We start from the raw sequence: 18,273 nt of genomic DNA, 5'->3' as shown, positions 1-18,273 counted from the left end.
TTAATAAAATCATTTCTTGGGACCCAGTAAGTGTCACAATACACTCATTACCTTTAGTAAAAGAGTAAAGGATAATCTGGGTTTCAGAGCTGCACAGTGATCCTTCAAAATGGGTTAAAAGGAGTTTAAATCTTTGTCCTTCTTGAGAAGATAAAATAAAATAAATGACTTATTTTTAGTCCTAAAAGTCAAAGGTAAAATTCCAAGGAGAAAATGAATGAGAACTCAGGAAAATAACAATGATTAGTATATTCGGTGAGTTAAAAAGCTGTATTTGATAAATAAGAAAACTGTCCACTCCAGATCTCACTAGTTATTGGATTTGTTTTCAACAGTACTGCTCCCAATATTGGACAGCATTTTAAATTTGTCTTACATAATGTTTACAGTGTTCTTTTTAAAAAACAGATCACTTAAAACTTTCATATGAATATCAAATCCAATTTTTTAATGCTTTGTAGGGCTAATGTCAGTGGCGTATTCATTGTGAAAATAGTTCACAAAAAGGCAAATGACTTGGAATCACAATTTAATATATAGGTTATAGGACAGTTAACTATTTACAAGGAAAAACAGGTCCTTGGTGCTTTCCCTACCTCACATCTTATACTGAATACATTATATGCATATATATATATATGTGTGTGTGTGTGTGTGTGTGTGTACGTACATATATGTGTATGTATCTCAGATGTATTAAAGACCTAAATCCTGTTAGTACTATACCTACAAAAAGGAAAAATACAAAAAAATAATGGAAAGAAAATGTAGGGAAACATTTACATTTTCTAAGCATGTTTGGAAGTCCTTTTTTTAATCAAAAAATTTTGTTTTTAATGTTTATTTATTTTTGAGAGAGAGAGAGACAGAGCCTGAGCGAGGGAGGGGCAGAGAGAGAGGGAGACACAGAATCTGAAGGAGGCTCCAGACTCTGAACTGTCAGCACAGAGCCTAGCATGGGGCTCAAACCCATGAACTGTGAGGTCATGACCTGAGCTGAAGTCAGACGCTCAGCTGACTGAGCCACCCAGGCACCCCGGGGAAGTCCTTTTTAAGCAAAAACAAAAGTATAAACAAAAAATATAAATGAAAAATAATAGGTTTTAATAATACAATATTCCCATATCAAAAGCACCATAAATAAAATTAAAAAGCAAACATTAAATTGAGAAAGTGATTTTTGCAACAATGATGCCATGTCAAGAGTTACTATATACTTAATATATCATTAATCTAACTTTGCTTTCCTTTAACCCTCATCATCAAGTCCAATCTGTTTTACGTCCTGTATGTCTCTTGGATCTTGATTCTCTGCTTTACATCTTCAGGACAGCTGCTCTGGTTCAAGATACCAAGAACTTTTTCTGTGTTTATGCAGCAGTCACCTGTCTGTGTCTCATCTGGCCACACTCTAAACAATTCTCCAAGATGCAACACTAGTCATCTTTCCAAGACCCAGATATGATCGTGTGACTCTCCTTTTCCCTAGCAATGAAATCCAGTGCCCTTAGAATAATAATGCTCTTAGAAAAATGCATTCCTCTCCAGCTTTCTCTGTTACCTCTCACCCTCTATGCTTCAGCCATAATGGCTTCTTCTCTCCTTAGTGTCTTTGCACATGCCCTTCCCTTTCCTTGGGATGTTCTCCTACCTGTTAATTCCATTTCTTCTTCTATTTAACTATTACTTAGCTTGACTATCACTGCTTCATGGATCCTTTCTCTGACTAGTTCAGGACTGGTAGATGTTCTTCCGGCACTAGGTACCGTTCTGCTCCACGTATTTAGCACAGTTTTAATGTTACATTGGTTTATTCATCTAAAAATGAATTTGGGAGTTCTCTGAAGGCTAGGACCAGGCCTTCTTATTATTCTATCTCCAGCGCCTAATATGCCATAAATAATGCAGGACCAGGGCTGTGTGGGGATAGGAGCCTTGATGTACATCACATGTCTATGAGGAGATTCCAGATTTTCAGACAAGATACACACTTAAAGATCCAACTAGTGTAAATTTCATCCTTAAGTCCGTGCCTTAAAACCCATCTCAGCACAGTGATATATTGAAAGGGCAAACAATAAATAAAACATATACATAGTAAAACAAAGAAGCCAATATAATTTCTTCTGATTTCCCAGTTCTCTACCTGGTACAATTATTTTTTTTACTGATATGTATACATATATACATATCACTTCAGCAACATCTCAGACTACTTTTTTCTACTTCCCACCATCCTTTTAAAAACATTTTATTTCCTTTTAATGAGTGCTTCCTAATTATCCTTTCTTTTTCTTTCCCTTTTATGGCTTGGATCATGGTTCAAGTCTGAATTATTGCAAACATCCCCATTATGGGATGCAGACATCAAAGAAATCACAAAAGATAAAGATACAAATGAAATTTCATGGATAATTTTGAACATACTAAATCAGAAATTCTGGAGAAAGCAGGAGGACATATTAGCAGTACCCTGGTCCCTCCTCCATTCAGAGCAGCTCTCATGCAAGCTGTTAGATACTAGGTTTGTAAGTAATATTTTACTTGAAAAAAGTTTCTGCAAAAGGTAAAAAAGTGTTTGAAAATCACTCTTCTCAATCACCTGAGATTGCTCTCTCTGCATAGCCCTACCAATTCAAATGCTACTCATCCTTTAATTACAGCTACATTCCTACTATACACATGCATCTTCTATCATTCTAGGACAGGCTTATCTTTCTCAGAGCTCCCTATATCATGCAGTTTGGTGTTTACTATAACATCTGGCTTTCTCATTTTTTCTTCTGTCAATTAGAGATCTATGTATGTATGTATGTATGTATCTATCTATTTACCTAGTTAGTTATTTTCAATCCTCCCCTATCCACAGTTAGGTTGTAAAGTTATTTTGGCAAAGATACTATCTAACAGATTTTACACTGACCTCACTATGACTAGTGTTGAGATGGTTAGGGATAACAAAATCTGATTAAATGATCATGATATTAATGAGGAAGAAAAAAGAAATACATTGTTTTAGGAAAAAAATATTCTTAGAGAAGAATTTAGAACAAATAAGAGCAGCTCTTTGAGACCCTAAGTTGAGAAATATTCAGAAGTTGAAGGGAAAAAATGCCATGATCCACTGGGAGTGAAACCCATGGGACTGGCATCTGGCATTTATGGTAGGAAATCAAATGCGAAGTTACTCTCTTTCTGCTTAAACATCTTTGTCAAGACAGAACTCCTATGTATGTTTACACGAGTTATCTAAAAAGAAGGAAAAAAATTTAAAAATAAATAAAAAGAAGGGGGTGCTTGGATGGCTCAGTCAGTTAAGCACCCAACTTTGGCTCAGGTTGTGATCTCATGGTTCATGAGTTCGAGCCCTATGTCGAGTTCTCTGCTGTCAGTGCAGAACCCGTTTTGAATCCTCTGTCTCCCTCTCTCCCTGCCCCTCCCCCATGCTTTCTCTCTCTCTCAAAAATAAATAAACATTTAAAAATAAACAAATAAATCAATAAATAGAAGACAAAATTAGCCAAGCACAAAATATACTTTATGTTCATTTTTGACAAATATTTTCCATTTCTCTATAAAATAAAATCATGTATATTACTAATAAGTTTATTCTACCCTTCACACATTAAGTTTTATCTTGAAAAAAAATTATTTTGAGAATAAGAACCAACTCAGATATTCCCTTTATATTTGCTTTCCATGTAATCTTTCCTTAAACTTCCTGATCTTTTTTTTTTTTCAGAAGGGTGTAGCTGGCCATTAAGAAGTGCATGATAAATGAATTAAATAATTCATATACCAGAGTGCTGATTTGCACAAGCTGCACTGATTGAAAAATTGCTTGTTTGATGACAAAATAAACTTGAAAGTAATTGCAATTACATAGAGAAGGTACAATATTGCTACATTCACGTTACCTGAGTTTAGATCTAAGTTGATTGTGCCATTGTAATTTATTCCCTCTATTACTGTGAGATCAACACTATGATTGGCATGGACTTTCAAGAAGCCCTTCTTATGTGTCCTTGTAGCTCTGCCCCAGAACTGCCACTTGCAGAAAGCATAATGAGAAATAACATACAAACGAAAACAAAAGCAAGGATATGAATCTTGATTGTTGGCTTCATGGCTTTTTACAAAGGTTTATAGGAAGGAGTTGATTTTCCAAGTAAGACCACTGGACTGAGAGTCTACTGATCAGCCCTGTGATAGTGACCACATCGCATGATTTGTCTGTGTCAATCTTCTCACCTACTAATTGGGGAGAATAAACCATTGCCCCTTCACATGTACAATGTAGGTGTGAAGATCAAAGTACAGTTTTGAGGCGCCAGGGTGGCTCATTTGGTGGAGTGTTCGACTTTGGCTCAAGTCATGATCTCACAGTTTCTGGGTTCCAGCCCTGCCTCGGGCTCTGTGCTGACAGCTCAGAGCCTGGAGCCTGCTTCAGATTCTGTGTCTTCCTCTCTCTCCCCCTTCCCTCTTGCACTCTGTTTCTCAAAAATGAAAAAAACACTAAAATTTTTTTTTAAAATTACAGTTATGTGAAAACATTAAATATATTTATATCAATGATACATTATTTAAATTTTTTAATGTTTTTCTTTATTTTTGAGACAGAGAGAGACAGAGCATGAGCAGGGGAGGGGCAGAGAGAGAAGGAGACACAGAATCTGAAGCAGGCTCCAGGCTCTGAGCTGTCAGCACAGACAGCAACGTGGGGCTTGAACTTATGAACTGTGAGATCATGACCTGAGCTGCAGTCGGAGGCTTAACCGACTGAGCCACCCAGGCGTCCCGTCAATGATACATTATTTAAATGAGCGGTTTAAAATAAGAGATGTAGAAAATATGTATCTTCGGTTATATGTTAATGTTTAATAAATGTCCCAACAAATCAAGGAATGACATTTATTACATAGACATATTTATTGATAAAAGCTCTTAAGAGAAGTAAAATCAATTGACAAAATAATAATTAAATAAAAGTCTTTTCTAACCTAAATTCAAAACATTACCCAAGGATACTGTTAAGTTTTCAACTATTTTTCTAGTAAAAAAAAAAAATCAAGCGTTATTCATTTGAGGTCAGTAACTCTCAGTGGGGTAATAGTGTATGAAAAGCTTGGGTACGATATATAGATAGTACAGTTTGAACACATTCTAAAATTATCATTGCTTTAATATTTTATTAACCATGTTTTCTCAATCTAAAGGGTTTTTTTTTTTTTTTTGTCTTAGTTTGAGACAGAGAGAGAAAGAGAGAGAGAGCACCAGCAGGGGAGAAGGGCATAGGGAGAGAGGGAAAGAATCCCAAGCAGGCTCAGCCCTGTCACTGCAGAGCTTTATCTCAAGAACTGTGAGATCATAACCTGAGCTGAAATCAAGAGTTAGAGGCTTAACCAATTGAGCTACGCAGGTGCCCCTAACTTAAAGGTTTAAATAACAGCAAGGAAGGACAGTAGGTTAGGGAGTTAGTTGACATAGACCAGAAAACTTGGTTTTCAATAATTTACTTTGGAACTCAGGATTTGTTTTAAGTTTATTTGTTTATTTTGAGAGAGAGAGACTGGGGGAAGGGCAGAGAGAGAGGAGAGACAGAGAACCCCAAACAGGCTCCGAGCTGTCAGCACAGAGCTGGACATGGGGCTCGATCCCATGAACCCTGAGAACACGACCTGAGCAGAAACCAAGAGTTGGACACTTAACTGACTGAGCCACCCAGGCACCACAGAACTCAGGATTTCTTATGACCCTCCTTTATCAGGAAAATTAAGGATGCTTTCATGTTAGATATTATCTTATTTCTGAGTCCCGAAAATAATTTTAGGGTCTTTTTTTTAGAACAAAATAGTCAAACTACGTTGTAAGGGATTAAAATCACTCAATTCTAAATCAGAAGCATTATGTTAAAATGAAAGTGGTGAGAAGACGCCTTGAGCATTCTCTTATTGTGACAAGTTTGTAATGATTGTGTAATTGACTGATACACTTTGCAAAATAACCATGCCAACTTTATAATATGCATTACAACGTACCTTCAAAAATCCTAATAAGAAATGTGTAATAGTTACTAAAGAGAATTTAAGAATACAAACTCTGAATAAATTAGAAAATTTATCAAAATCCTGAATGAGGAAGCAAGTCTTTAAAAATTAATTGCTATATTAGTTACAAATTAATTACTTAATTAGAATTTATTAAAAGGCCTTTTAAACAAACAAGGCAGTTCCCAAAAATATATCAACTTAAAAAATGTAACTTGGCAGGATTGCCATAAAATATCTACATTGGTTTAAAAAAACTAGATAGAAAAGTTTTGAAAAGAAGGTCATCACATTTCTTTGAATAATGTAAATAGTATGGTAACAGTACAAGAACAGACAAATAGATCAATAGAATGAAAAAAACAGAAAGAGACCTACACATATATGGAAATCTAATAAATTAAAGGGTAGTATATCTAATAGGTAAGTAAAGCGATTATTCAACAAATGCTATGTCCATAATATAAGAAAAATAAATTTGATTCCTAATTTTGAACACACCCGCAAATATACATTCTGGATGATGACTAATCTATATGCAAAAACACAAAATTATGTAAGTATTGCAAGAAAATTAACTTTCTCACATGTGTGTTCTTTTAAGATGGGATACTTTATTTATTTTTAATGTTTGTTTATTTTGAGAAAGAGAGAGAGAGCGAAGCAGGGGGAAGGGCAGAGTAGAGAGAGAATCGCAAGCAAGCTCCATTCTGTCATCATGGAGTCCCACGTGGAACTCGAGCTGACAAACCATGAGATCATGACTTGAGCCAAAATTAAGAGTAGGCTGCTTAACTGATTGAGCCACCCAGGTGCCCCAAGATGGGATACTTTAGATTTGAATAATGATAAGAAAGATGTTCATAGGGGAAAGAGCACACGTTATGGAGTATACACAGAAAAAAAAAAGCACCAAATGGAACCCAAGAATTCTGTTCTGCTACTTTGGGACTTTACTTTCATAAGAAAAGACTCAGATTAATACATTCTACTCTTTGTTCTTTCATCTAAGGCACACTAAACATACTGAGTATATGTGTCTATGGGAGAACAGGACACTTTTTGTTGAGACTTCTTGATGTTGTCTTCCTAAACAGATCACTGAGAATCTTGCAACAGGGATGAATAGGCTGGCTCTGGTATCAGACCACCTGATAGGACCCAGCATAAATCATTTAATATTTCTTTTTTTAATATTTATTTATTTTTGGGAGAGTGCAAGCAGAGGAGAGGAAAAGAGAGGGGGACAGAGGATCTGAAGCAGGCTCTGTGCTGACAGACTAACAGCAGCAAACCTGATGTGGGCTTCAAACTCATGTGGCACGAAATCATGACCTGAGCCGAAGTCGGACGCTCAACCAATTGAGCCACCCAGGCGCCCCTCGTTTAATATTTCTTGATCCTGGTTTTCGTACCAGTAAAATGTGGAAAACATTACGATGATCATGAAGGTTACACAGTATACACAGCATGTTCAGAATGGCTGACATATGGTAAACATATAATAAACAAGCATTTCACCATGAAGAGAAGTAGTAATTGAATATCACCGTAAGCCCATAGGCTATACCTGCTGGAAAGTAATAAAAAGGACCAGAAAACTTTGCTCCACATTCTGGAGCTGCCCCCAGTCTTCCCTCCAAAGGTTTAGCTGCCACTATGATGAAACGCCCTCTCTTGGCCACCCCTTCATCCTCTACCTTTACCCTCTTTGGCCAAGTGAGCAACGCCATCCAAGTTAGAACCTTACTAACAATTGAAGATTCCTTTCTGGAGGCGTGAAGCTGAAACCAATATAGGTCCCTTCTAGCAGCTGTTACAGTGTTGTACTTAACGAGAGGGGGAAATGGAGGTCTCTGAGCATCTTCCTTCTGTGATAATGAAACAATCAAAACTCTTTGGCTCAGAGACTGGAAGCATAGGAGAAAAGACACTGACTGTGTTACAATAAGAGACAATGAGGAGACAGGAGTGCAGACAGGCAGGAGTGAAGATTGGTGGTGGGACGATGAGGGTCTGCTTGCATTGTGACTTCTAAGGAACTACTTTTAAGTAAGGCAAGTATTGGGAATAAGACGGTCAGGGAACTTGATTGCTGTCGATTCAACTCTGCTTTGTTGAAATGAGTAAATCTGTGGTTCTGATTTACATAATCTTTCTATGAATAAAAATAGGATGCAAAAACTCAATCTGTTCCAGATTTAGATCCAAACTGGAATGCAAGATATGACAGAAATCATCTTCTAAGATGGAATTGTCTTTAAATGGTGCTAATGAATCTCAAAATAGATTATCCTTCAAACACATATGCCTCCCTTTTCTGTAACCAGGGTGACACCTTCAAGCTCTTTTCAAACCACTATGCTGCCTATGATTTTTGTAAAACAAAACAAAACAAAAACAAAACGAAGAAACTAAGATTAGAGATTTTTTGGTTGGAAACATTCCATGTCACATTAGGTATGCACTTCTACCAAGATGCTGTTCCATGGGAAGTATTGCCAGTAACCAATTACATTGGATACATTTCTTGGTTGACCTACAGCAATCACCGATGCCCATCTCTAACCTTCCTTGCTCTTCCTTTCACATACTGCCAATACCCACGTCCCACTCCTCACACCTCTACTCATGTGTACAAAAATTGCTAAGTATAACTGACATGCTAATTTGGTTGCTTAAAGTCATTAGATTTAATTTATATTCCTACAGAGAAAAGTCATATTACATAATTAAGATGCTGCATTCCAGCTTTTATTTCATTTATTCATGATGCCTCAATTGAACGTGTTGAAAGGACACAGAAGAGAAGATCCAATATGTAAAAGAAAAGTACTTACAACTAAATTTATACTTGACTCAGGTACAGCTTCTGTGTGCAACATGCTTTAAAACATCTTAATACACAACTAAGGAACACATTTTTAAAAATATACTGAAAACCTCCCTGACCACAGTTTTCTTTTTCTCTCTTTACACTTCAGTAACACTTTCAGAGACATGGTGCAGAAGCTTGGAGACAAACTTTCAACTCATTTGTACTTTCCTTTATGAAATATCACCACTTAAAAAATTTATTCCCCTGTTTAATGTCTGCCCCTGATTAAGAAATCAAAGGCTCTCCAGGGTATAATATTGAGCCCTTTGAAGCACATCTTGTCTAGTCTCTAACTGATGTTAAATGCATTCCATTTCGATCCCTTTAAACTAAGAAACTGCTATTAAGTATTTACCAGTTGCTCTTGTTGGCCATGAAGTACTCCAGGAAATTTAATGTAAGGTAGATCCTGTGGTTACTTGTTTCTTTAAGGGCAAGGTAGCATCAGAGCCAGTGGTACAGTTGAGACTCACACTCTTGCATGTCAGGCTCCAAAGGCCTGTTCCTGCCATTCACTAAACCAGTCAAAGGACTTTAATGGTTGGGATCTGGTACCTTGCTGGTTCATTGATTTATTGCTTGGATATAGCTGACCATCATAAAGATGTTCTCTCCTAAGATCTTTGGCCCTCTAACTCTTAACCACTGGTGTTAATTCCAGCAGGTAGTGGTCTAGTGCCTACTGAAAAAAGAAAACTGCAGGATTAAAATGGTGTCACTTACACTGAGTTCCCAAACCCAGGCTTAATCCACAACAAATTGCAGTTTCAACCTCCCCCAGAAATGGGGCCTGAACCAGTCAAGTCAGGAAAACTTTTCTTTCCATCAGCACCTACGAGTTTGTCACCCAGGTCCTTTCCATCCCCCAAAGAAAGATCAAGAAATCTGTGTAAGATGCCCTGCTTTTCCCTTAGCAAGCAGCCTCACTTGGAGCAATCCTTTTCTTTCACTAATAGCTTTCTTGCCAGTCCTCTGTCTGTAAAAACTTTCCATTTTGTACACCTCCTACGAGTGCCTCTCTACTTGGTAGGTGGGGTCCTGCCAATTCATGAATTGTTTAATAAAGACAACGAGATCTTCACATTTACTTGGTTGAATTAGAAAAAATTAATGTTTATTTATTTTTGAGACAGAGAGACAGAGAGACAGAGAGACAGAGAGACCGAGCACAAGTTGGGGAGGGGCAGAGAGAGAGGGAGACACAGAATCCAAAGCAGGCTCCAGGCTCTGAGTTGTCAGCACAAACCCGAAGCAGGGCTCCGGCTCACGAACTGTGAGATCATGACATGAGCCAAAGTTGAATGCTTAACCGACTGAGCCACACAGGCACCCCTGAATTCTGTGATTTAATAAGCCAAACCTAGATCCTATTCCTTCTTCCACACAACACATTTTCAGGTAAAAGAGGGCTATGATCAGTTGGATCTGCTGCTATTCAACCTAAATAGCTCCTATTGGCACACTAATTACTTATTCTAAACATGTTTTGGCTGGTCTTTTGTACTCTTAGAGTATAATAAACCAAACTAAACACTCACCAGCTCTTTAGTGTGGCCTGATTAGCATAACATTTGATTTGCCTCACTGTTCTGGCTTTTTGAAAATTTAGTGTATTCTTAAGGTGCCTGGGTGGCTCAGTCGGTTGAGCGTCTGACTTCGGCACAGGTCATGACCTCACGGTTTGTGGGTTTGAGCCCCATGTCGGGCTACGTCCTGACAGCTCAGAGCCTGAAGCCTGTTTCAGATTCTGTCTCTGTCTCTCTCTGCCCCTCCTCTGCTCACACACTCTCTGTCTCTCTCTCTCAAATATAAAAAAACATTTAAAAATTTTTTTAAAAAAGAAAATTTAGTGTATTCTTATTCTCCTAACATTTATGCTATTAATCTACACAGGGTTCTTTTTTTAAAAGTTTATTTTTTTGAGAGAGCACGAGTGAGTGGGGCAGGGACGGGGGGTGGGTGGGAGAGAATCTCAAGCAGGCTCTGTGTCATCAGGAAAGAGCCCAACATGGGGCTCGATCCCATGAAGTGTGATCACGATCATGACCTGAGCCAAAGTGAAAGATTGGACACTTAACCAACTGAGCAACCCAGACGCCCCAATCTACACAGGGTTGTTAAACACGACGTGCTTGCTTTCTGTGTCTTTGCCTGAGCCACTGATAAGAACAAGAGAAAGAGAAGTCAATGCTGGGTAGTTTGCCAGGAAAAGTCTCCCTCCAGACTGACACTTAACCTCATCACTTGCACATTTTGGGACCACAAGTAAACCCTTCGTGAACTTGTGTTTGGACTTAAGCCTTATCTTGAGTCAGTTAAGTGACAGGGACAAGGAATTTAACCTATAAACCTTAATTCCTTAAATCCATCAACCAGGATTGGTAATACCACCTCATAGGTGTCACAGCAATGACCTTTGTAGATTCTAAGATCATTTGCATGCAGAGTGGATGCTAAATAAAAAGTATTTCCTTATAACTAAAAACAATTTCCATGATGTCACAGAGATGATGCCAACAAGCCTATTCTATGGTTTCAGTCAGCAGGTCTCCATGTGACACAGCTGGCTTACACACAGGAGAGCGAGTTCGTGTAATAATCAACTAGGTGCGCCTTAGTGGCTTAGTCCATTGAGCCTCTGACTCTTGATTTGGGTTCAGGTCATGATCTTGTGGTTGGGGGGATTGAGCCCCGAGTCAGGTTCTGTTCTAACTGTGCGAGTCTGCTTGGGATTCTCTATGTCTCTCCTTCTACTCCTTTCCCCCACTCTCTCTCTCTTTCTCTCTGTCTCAAAATAAATAAATAAACACTGAAAAATTAGTCAACTAAACTCTCTACCAATTCGTTCTTTTGCTGCTTAAGCAAAACTATCTTTGCATTTACTAATAGTAAGCACCCTCTGAACACTGGGTGGAGGGGCACCAATGCTCAAGAGAGTGCCACACGTTTGAACTCGCAGGCTGGTTCAATGAATCCACTCTATTTCACTCTTCTGCCATCCCATGTTTCTGATCTGTAAAATGGAGATAATGACAGTGACCTATCTCACAGGCATCCTGGGAAGAAATGCTAATTAACGTTCAGAAAACACTTTGAAAATGCAAATTGCTATTTAAATGCTAAATATGTGTATTCAACAGTAGACAAGTGTACCTCGGGATTAACATGTCCTAGATGCTGAAATGGCCTCCACTGGCTCAAAGTAGGAAACCAAATAAACAACCTTACACCTGCTCAAAATACACACTTGGTCAGGCTCCTACTGTATTTTGAAGCAACACAATTTTTATAGATTTTGTGGCTGAAAGTTACAAATAAGCGGTAATGTGAATGTCTCTCTTTTCAAAAGGTAGGGGCTATCTTTTAAGGGAATGTCAGAAAGAGAAGCAACTACTTTGCTGGGGGGTGGTGTAGGGGGGGTGATTTCAGGTAGTATATGGTTAGAGACCTGACAGCTCAGGATTCTTTGCTATAAAAACGCAATATTAGTAATAAAGGTAAAACTGCACTCTTCTTAAGCAATAGAGCCATTGATTTGGATTAACAGACACAGCTTGCTCTCACATTCGAAACTGTCAGGTTAAGACAACATTTTGAGATTGCAAAATAGATCAGGAGCATAAACGTTCAAAACCAGGAGACTACATGAGCCATCCCAGCCTTCTGCTAAGGCAGCTCCTACCAGGGATGAACAGCTGCTCAGCAGAGTGTCACTAATGTATGATACCCAGCAACTATGCAGCGGCCTTCACGGGCTTCTGGGAAAAAAAAGAGCTGCGAAATATTCCTCAAAATGACTTTTTACTAACTTGTCCAGTTTAGGATTCCTCCCTTGCTTGAAGAATATAAAGAACATAATGCCTAAACCATCTGGAAACATTTTATTTGAGTTGTCTTTTTACCCCATCAGGGGCCTGTGGCAGGATTTGCATTTTTAGGGCTTTTCAATTTTAAACAGTTAATCATCTTAGAGGATAGGGATATGCAAAGCTGGCAGTGTTTCTTGGGAGACTTGATAGCAACTCAGTAGAGGAAAAGAAACATTTTTAGTTTGAAGTAGAAGGTTGCATTCAACATGAAATAAACACTCCTTCCTGTACTGCCAGAGTCTAAAAATAGGCCCCTGAACAGATTTTAAAGTGCCATTCTATGCTTTCTCCAATGAAGCCACTGGCACTATTAGCCTGATTACTCCACAAGGAGGGAGCCAGATGGCTTGCCCTTGAACTGAAATCAAAGGGTCTTCCTTTATGTGAACATTTTTTCAGAATAAGGGAATCCTAAATACATAAAGGTAGCATGTTTACTATGCACAGGGAATCTGTTGGCCCATTACAAACTTGTAATGCAGAGTCCAGTATTCAATTTTCTTGGCACACTGAATAATTAAGGCCAAAGTTAAGTAAACTCCTGTAAACACCTCCCACCGCCCTTTCTTCAGATTGCAATGTGTCCTAGAGAGGCGGTCTGCCACTTAACCAACATGAAATTCTCTATTTCTAAAACTTTTTTAAATTCTTTCTTTTTTTAATATTTATTTATTTTTGAGAGGGGGGTGGGGTGGGACAGAGGATCCAAAGCAGGCTCTGTGTTGACAGCAGAAAGCCCAATGCAGGACTCAAACTCGTGAACCATGAGATCATGACCTGAGCCGAAGTTGGATGCTTGACCGACTGAGCCACCCAGGTGCCCCTGAAATTCTCTATTAAAGAGTCAAATATATAGGAATTCCTGTCCAAGGTGTCAGCATGGGTATCACCTTGGAACTTGTTATAAATGCACATTCTCAGGTCCCACGCTGGACCATCTGAATAAGGAACTACAGTTTAACAAGATCCCCAAGTAATGTGCAGGCAAGTTAAGAGTTTTAGTAGCAGAGGGTTAGTCAGTTCTATCCATTTCCCTGTGTCCTCAGGAAGATCTCTAGGTCCCTGAGTACTCCTATTGTCTCATCTCACCTTCAGAACAATAACTTATAATGCTACAATATAATATTGAATGGAAAAGAATTTAATCTGAGAGTCATACAGTAATACCACAGAGACACTTCATGTCAAAGTTACTTAATTAACACGTTTTAGGCATACCTGGGAGATACGGCAGGTGTAGTTCTGGACCACTGCCATAGAGCAATTATTGCAGTAAAGCAAGTCAAATTAACTTTTTGGTTTTCCGGCGCATATAAGTTAAGTTTCCACTGTACTGTAGGCTGTTAAGTGTGTGATACATCTAAGAAAACATGTACACACCAAATTTAAACATACTTTATTGACACAGAGGCACAAAGTGAACAAATGCTGTTGGATAACTGACGCTGGTAGATTTGCCACAAACCTTCAGTTTGTAAAAATTGTGGTAGCTGTGAAGCGCAATACAATGAGACATGGCTTTACTACTGATTGAACATCTATGTGCTATATAACATTCACAAATAAAAAAGACACACTCTCAACCCAAAGAGTTATCAATGTATGAATGATCACATTGCTGCTAGCTAGGATGCAAGAAGTTAGGAGGGCTGAGAGCTATCAGTAGGAGAGTGGAGGGAGAAGGAACAAAAGCAAGGAAGAAATGGGTTTTGTTTTGCAGAACCTGCGATTCTGGCCAAGAGAGATACCCAGCTAGGTGTTTTGCCTGATAGCCTCTTATGTGAGCCATTTTGAGCTGGTCTGGAGCTGAGGACCCTAGCAGAAACCCCCCTGAGTTGTCCCGAAATTACTTTTAGCTCATTATAATACAAAAATCTCCTCCTATGGGTAGGGTTTTCTGCCATTTTTAAAACATATGTATGATGTATGTTCTAGTATGTTGACATGCTAGGTATGTGCAATTGAACTGGAGTGCTTAACAGAAGATGTGTAAGTTCCCCCTTAATATGTACACATTCCCTGTCCTGTCTCCAACACACTACATAAAAGATTCCTGCACTAACCCCAGGGAGAGACAGTGCTTCGAGAGCTATTTCCCCGTCTCTTTACTTGTAATAAGTAACAAAAGTTGTTTGCTTTCAACACTTCCTTGGGTTGTGTTCAAGTGAATGCACCGCAAACGGCAAACCCCTTGAGTTCATTTATAAGTCTGATTGGATAGACACAGAGAAACATGGCATTTAAGGAAGCTCTGAGACATTGTGAAGGGGGTAAAGTAAGAGCATATGAGGGTTCATTGAGATACACAGATACTCTAGGATTAGCTATATGATGTCTTGCACTCCATTCTAGGGCATCTGGGATTTAAATGTGGGGGTGGGACACAAATTCGATTAGGGTCAGGAGCAAATAGATGAAGGGGATTAAGTGAAAAGGTATTTGTCCTACTTGAAAAGTCAGCTCCAATCTGTTGGGCCTAATGCTGCTATATCTTCTGACTTTTAAAAATAGCCAGAAATCCAGATTTGTAGGACATGTGCTATCACCTAACTTTTAAATACTGGGTACAAGCAATCAATCAATCCATCAATCACCAACCGACCAACCAAACATGAATGGACCAAACAAAACACCTCTGTGGGCTGAAGTCTGCAGCCTCTACTTTAAACTCCAGGGTATACTGACCCACCAAAAGCTGGGCAGCAACCTCACGGTGGAGGTTCCATGATGAGTAAAACTAGCTGTCACTTTTCCAGGGGCAGACAGTGTGAGGAAGCACAATGTGATGTGTGCTGAAATAGAAGCCTGTGTGCAGGCAGCTATGGATGAAAAAGAGGCTAATTTCCCAGAGCAATGAGGAAAGGCTTTCCAGATTGGGAATTATGAGCTGAGGTTTTAGGGAACAAAAGGTGCAAAGTAAAAGGGAAGAGAGACATGGCAGAAAATGTTCCAGATCAGAAAAATTAATTTGCAACACTTAAAGGCTTGAGAGAGAGAATGATATTTTGATGAAATGCAGAGTTCAGAATGACCAGGAGGAGAGTATACACAGGCAACAAATATGCTTAACTTTAAGCAGCTGGTGAATAACACCATATGATTTCTTCTTAAAAAGGATCATTCTCCAGGATGGGGCAAAAAAAAGTAGGGAACCTTCTTTTATGAGTAGTTGCTTTTGTAGGATATATCTGATTTGACTGGAGATATGGAGAAAATCCACATAGAAGAATTGTATAATATTTCACTGAATATAAACTTATCACGCTACACCAAAAGGCTCATAATAATTCCTTCAGTTGTTAGAAATTACTGAAGGGGAGCAGAATTTGTCGCCCCAAAATATGGTTCTTTGGCATACAGACTGTCTTGAGTTGATTATTTTTAAGAAACAGCAGACACAGGAAAAGCACTGAAAACCAAGTAGAATGTATTCTTTTTTTTGGTAAGGGATGTTCACATTTATAGGGGAAATCTCCATTTGTAAGGATGTCTCTCCTCTGTAGCAAGAAAAAAAAAGGATGACTAAATCACTAGAAACTCATTAATGGGGAAAGCAATGACTCAGATCTAACAACTTTACCTTTGTTTATTGTGCTTTTCTAATAACTTCTGTAACTGGTCTTCCCCCAACCCCCAACATCTTATTTTGTCTCCAGCTGGAGATGGTATTTAAGGTGATGGCTTGGGCCATTGTGGGGAGTTAGTTTTCCTGGGTCTCTCCCATGTATACAGGAGGTATATATGTTATTAAACTTCTGTTTACTTTTCTCCTGTCAATCTGTCTTTTATTATAGGAGGTTCTTAGCCAAGAACCTGGAAGGGTGGTGGGAAATTATTTTTCCTCCCCTGCATTATCAAAAATGAAAGAAGAGATTTTAACAGATGTTCAAAGGGCATTAAATATTATCAATCAAGCTGGCTTCATATTTCTTCCCCAAACAGCTTTAAACAACAGCTGTGATTCTTTTATTTGCTGCTTTTGAAGAAAAGTTTTATGTCTATTGCTAGATCTGTAATTTTAATTGTAAGTATTCCATCTGTGATTTTTAATTATTTATTTACCTCCAATGTTAGAAAAAGTGCATTGATTAGGAACTTAAATAACTCTCCCCTCTTGCTCACCATCATAGAACTGATAGGAAAAATTTTAATTGCTCTTTAGTAAAGAAAAAAAAAACTCAGCACAAAAATATCTATAAAAATTACAGGAAGAAGAAAAATGATGAAATTTATTAGAATATTAAAACATGCTGTTAAACATATTTTACTTAATTTTTAATATGTGCTCTGGAAATCATTAATGTAGTCAGTGTGAAGCTGCTTCTTTCCAAATATAGAGTGTTATAATGGGAAGACCACACCTTTCATGGCAAATCAAAAATTTGGTTTGGTTATGGTCACAAATTTGCAAATTACTCTGGCCTCAAATACTTTTCTCTCTTTATGTCTGCATAAAAAATATTAGAAATAAATGCCTGCACCAGTGGTTTTTATGTATTTTTTTAATTTAAGAACATTTTTTAAGTTTATTTATTTATTTTGGGGGAGAGGGAAAGAGAGAGAAAGCAGGGGAGGGGCAGAGGCAGAAGGAGAGAGAAAGAATTCCAAGCAGGCTCTGTGCCATCAGAAATTTTAAATTAAATTTTAAAATTAAAATTTTAATTTAAATCTAAAATTTTAAATTAAAATAAATTGGAGCCACTTAATTGAGGTATGATTGACAGGAAAAAGATGTATACATTTAATATACACAATTTGGTGAGTTTGAGGATAAGTACACACCCATGAAATCATTACCACCATCAAGGCCACAGACATATCATCCATTACCTCCTAGAATTTCCTCTCATCACTTCACCATTATTATTATTATTATTATCATTATTATTATTATCATATTATTATTTGCATGTATGTGCATACATTAAGAACACTTAATATAAGATATATCTTCTTGGATCATTGGTTTTAATATATTTTTTGAGTTTATTTCTTTATTCTGAGAGGGGAGGGGAGCAGAGAGAGAAGGAGAGAGAGAATCCCCAGCAGTCTCCATGCTCAGCACAGAGCCCAATGTGAGGCTCAATCCGACGACTGTGAGATCACGACCTGAGCCCGTATCAAGTCAGATGCTTAGCCAAATGAGACCCAGGTGCCTCTGATCCCATTTTTCTTAAAGGTGTCCTAAGTGATTATGATGCAAATGTTTCCAAAACTATTTTTTCAAAGATGCTGGGCTAATCACACACACTGAGTGTCTGGCCCAGCCACGTCTTCATGGAATGGAAAGCTTTTGAGATGTATCCACAGTGATAATGCAAGTCAGTACAAGCTCTGTGATGGAATGGATTTTGCTTGTTTTGTTCACAGCCATGTCCCCAGCAATGAGATCAGCACCTGGCACAAAGGGGGTACTTCATAACCATAGGTTAAGTAAATACAAGAAGAATGAATTGAACATGTCAACACTTGCTTTCTG

General features: G+C 38.2%; 1 protein-coding gene and 1 long non-coding RNA gene across 3 annotated transcripts in view; one reads left to right on the top strand and one right to left on the bottom strand.

Moving 5' to 3' along the window:
* CHSY3 (chondroitin sulfate synthase 3) overlaps nucleotides 1–18,273 on the bottom strand; it is a 279,471-nt gene that overhangs the window by 18,603 nt on the left and 242,595 nt on the right. The gene's annotated exons all lie outside the window — the stretch shown is intronic.
* The window catches only part of LOC122237899, a 52,259-nt gene that overhangs the window by 16,054 nt on the left and 17,932 nt on the right, over nucleotides 1–18,273 (top strand). The window lies entirely within an intron of this gene.

The sequence above is a fragment of the Panthera tigris genome, chromosome A1 (assembly GCF_018350195.1).
Source record: "Panthera tigris isolate Pti1 chromosome A1, P.tigris_Pti1_mat1.1, whole genome shotgun sequence".
Lineage (NCBI taxonomy): Eukaryota > Metazoa > Chordata > Mammalia > Carnivora > Felidae > Panthera > Panthera tigris.
This window is presented reverse-complemented; position numbering and strand designations above follow the sequence as displayed.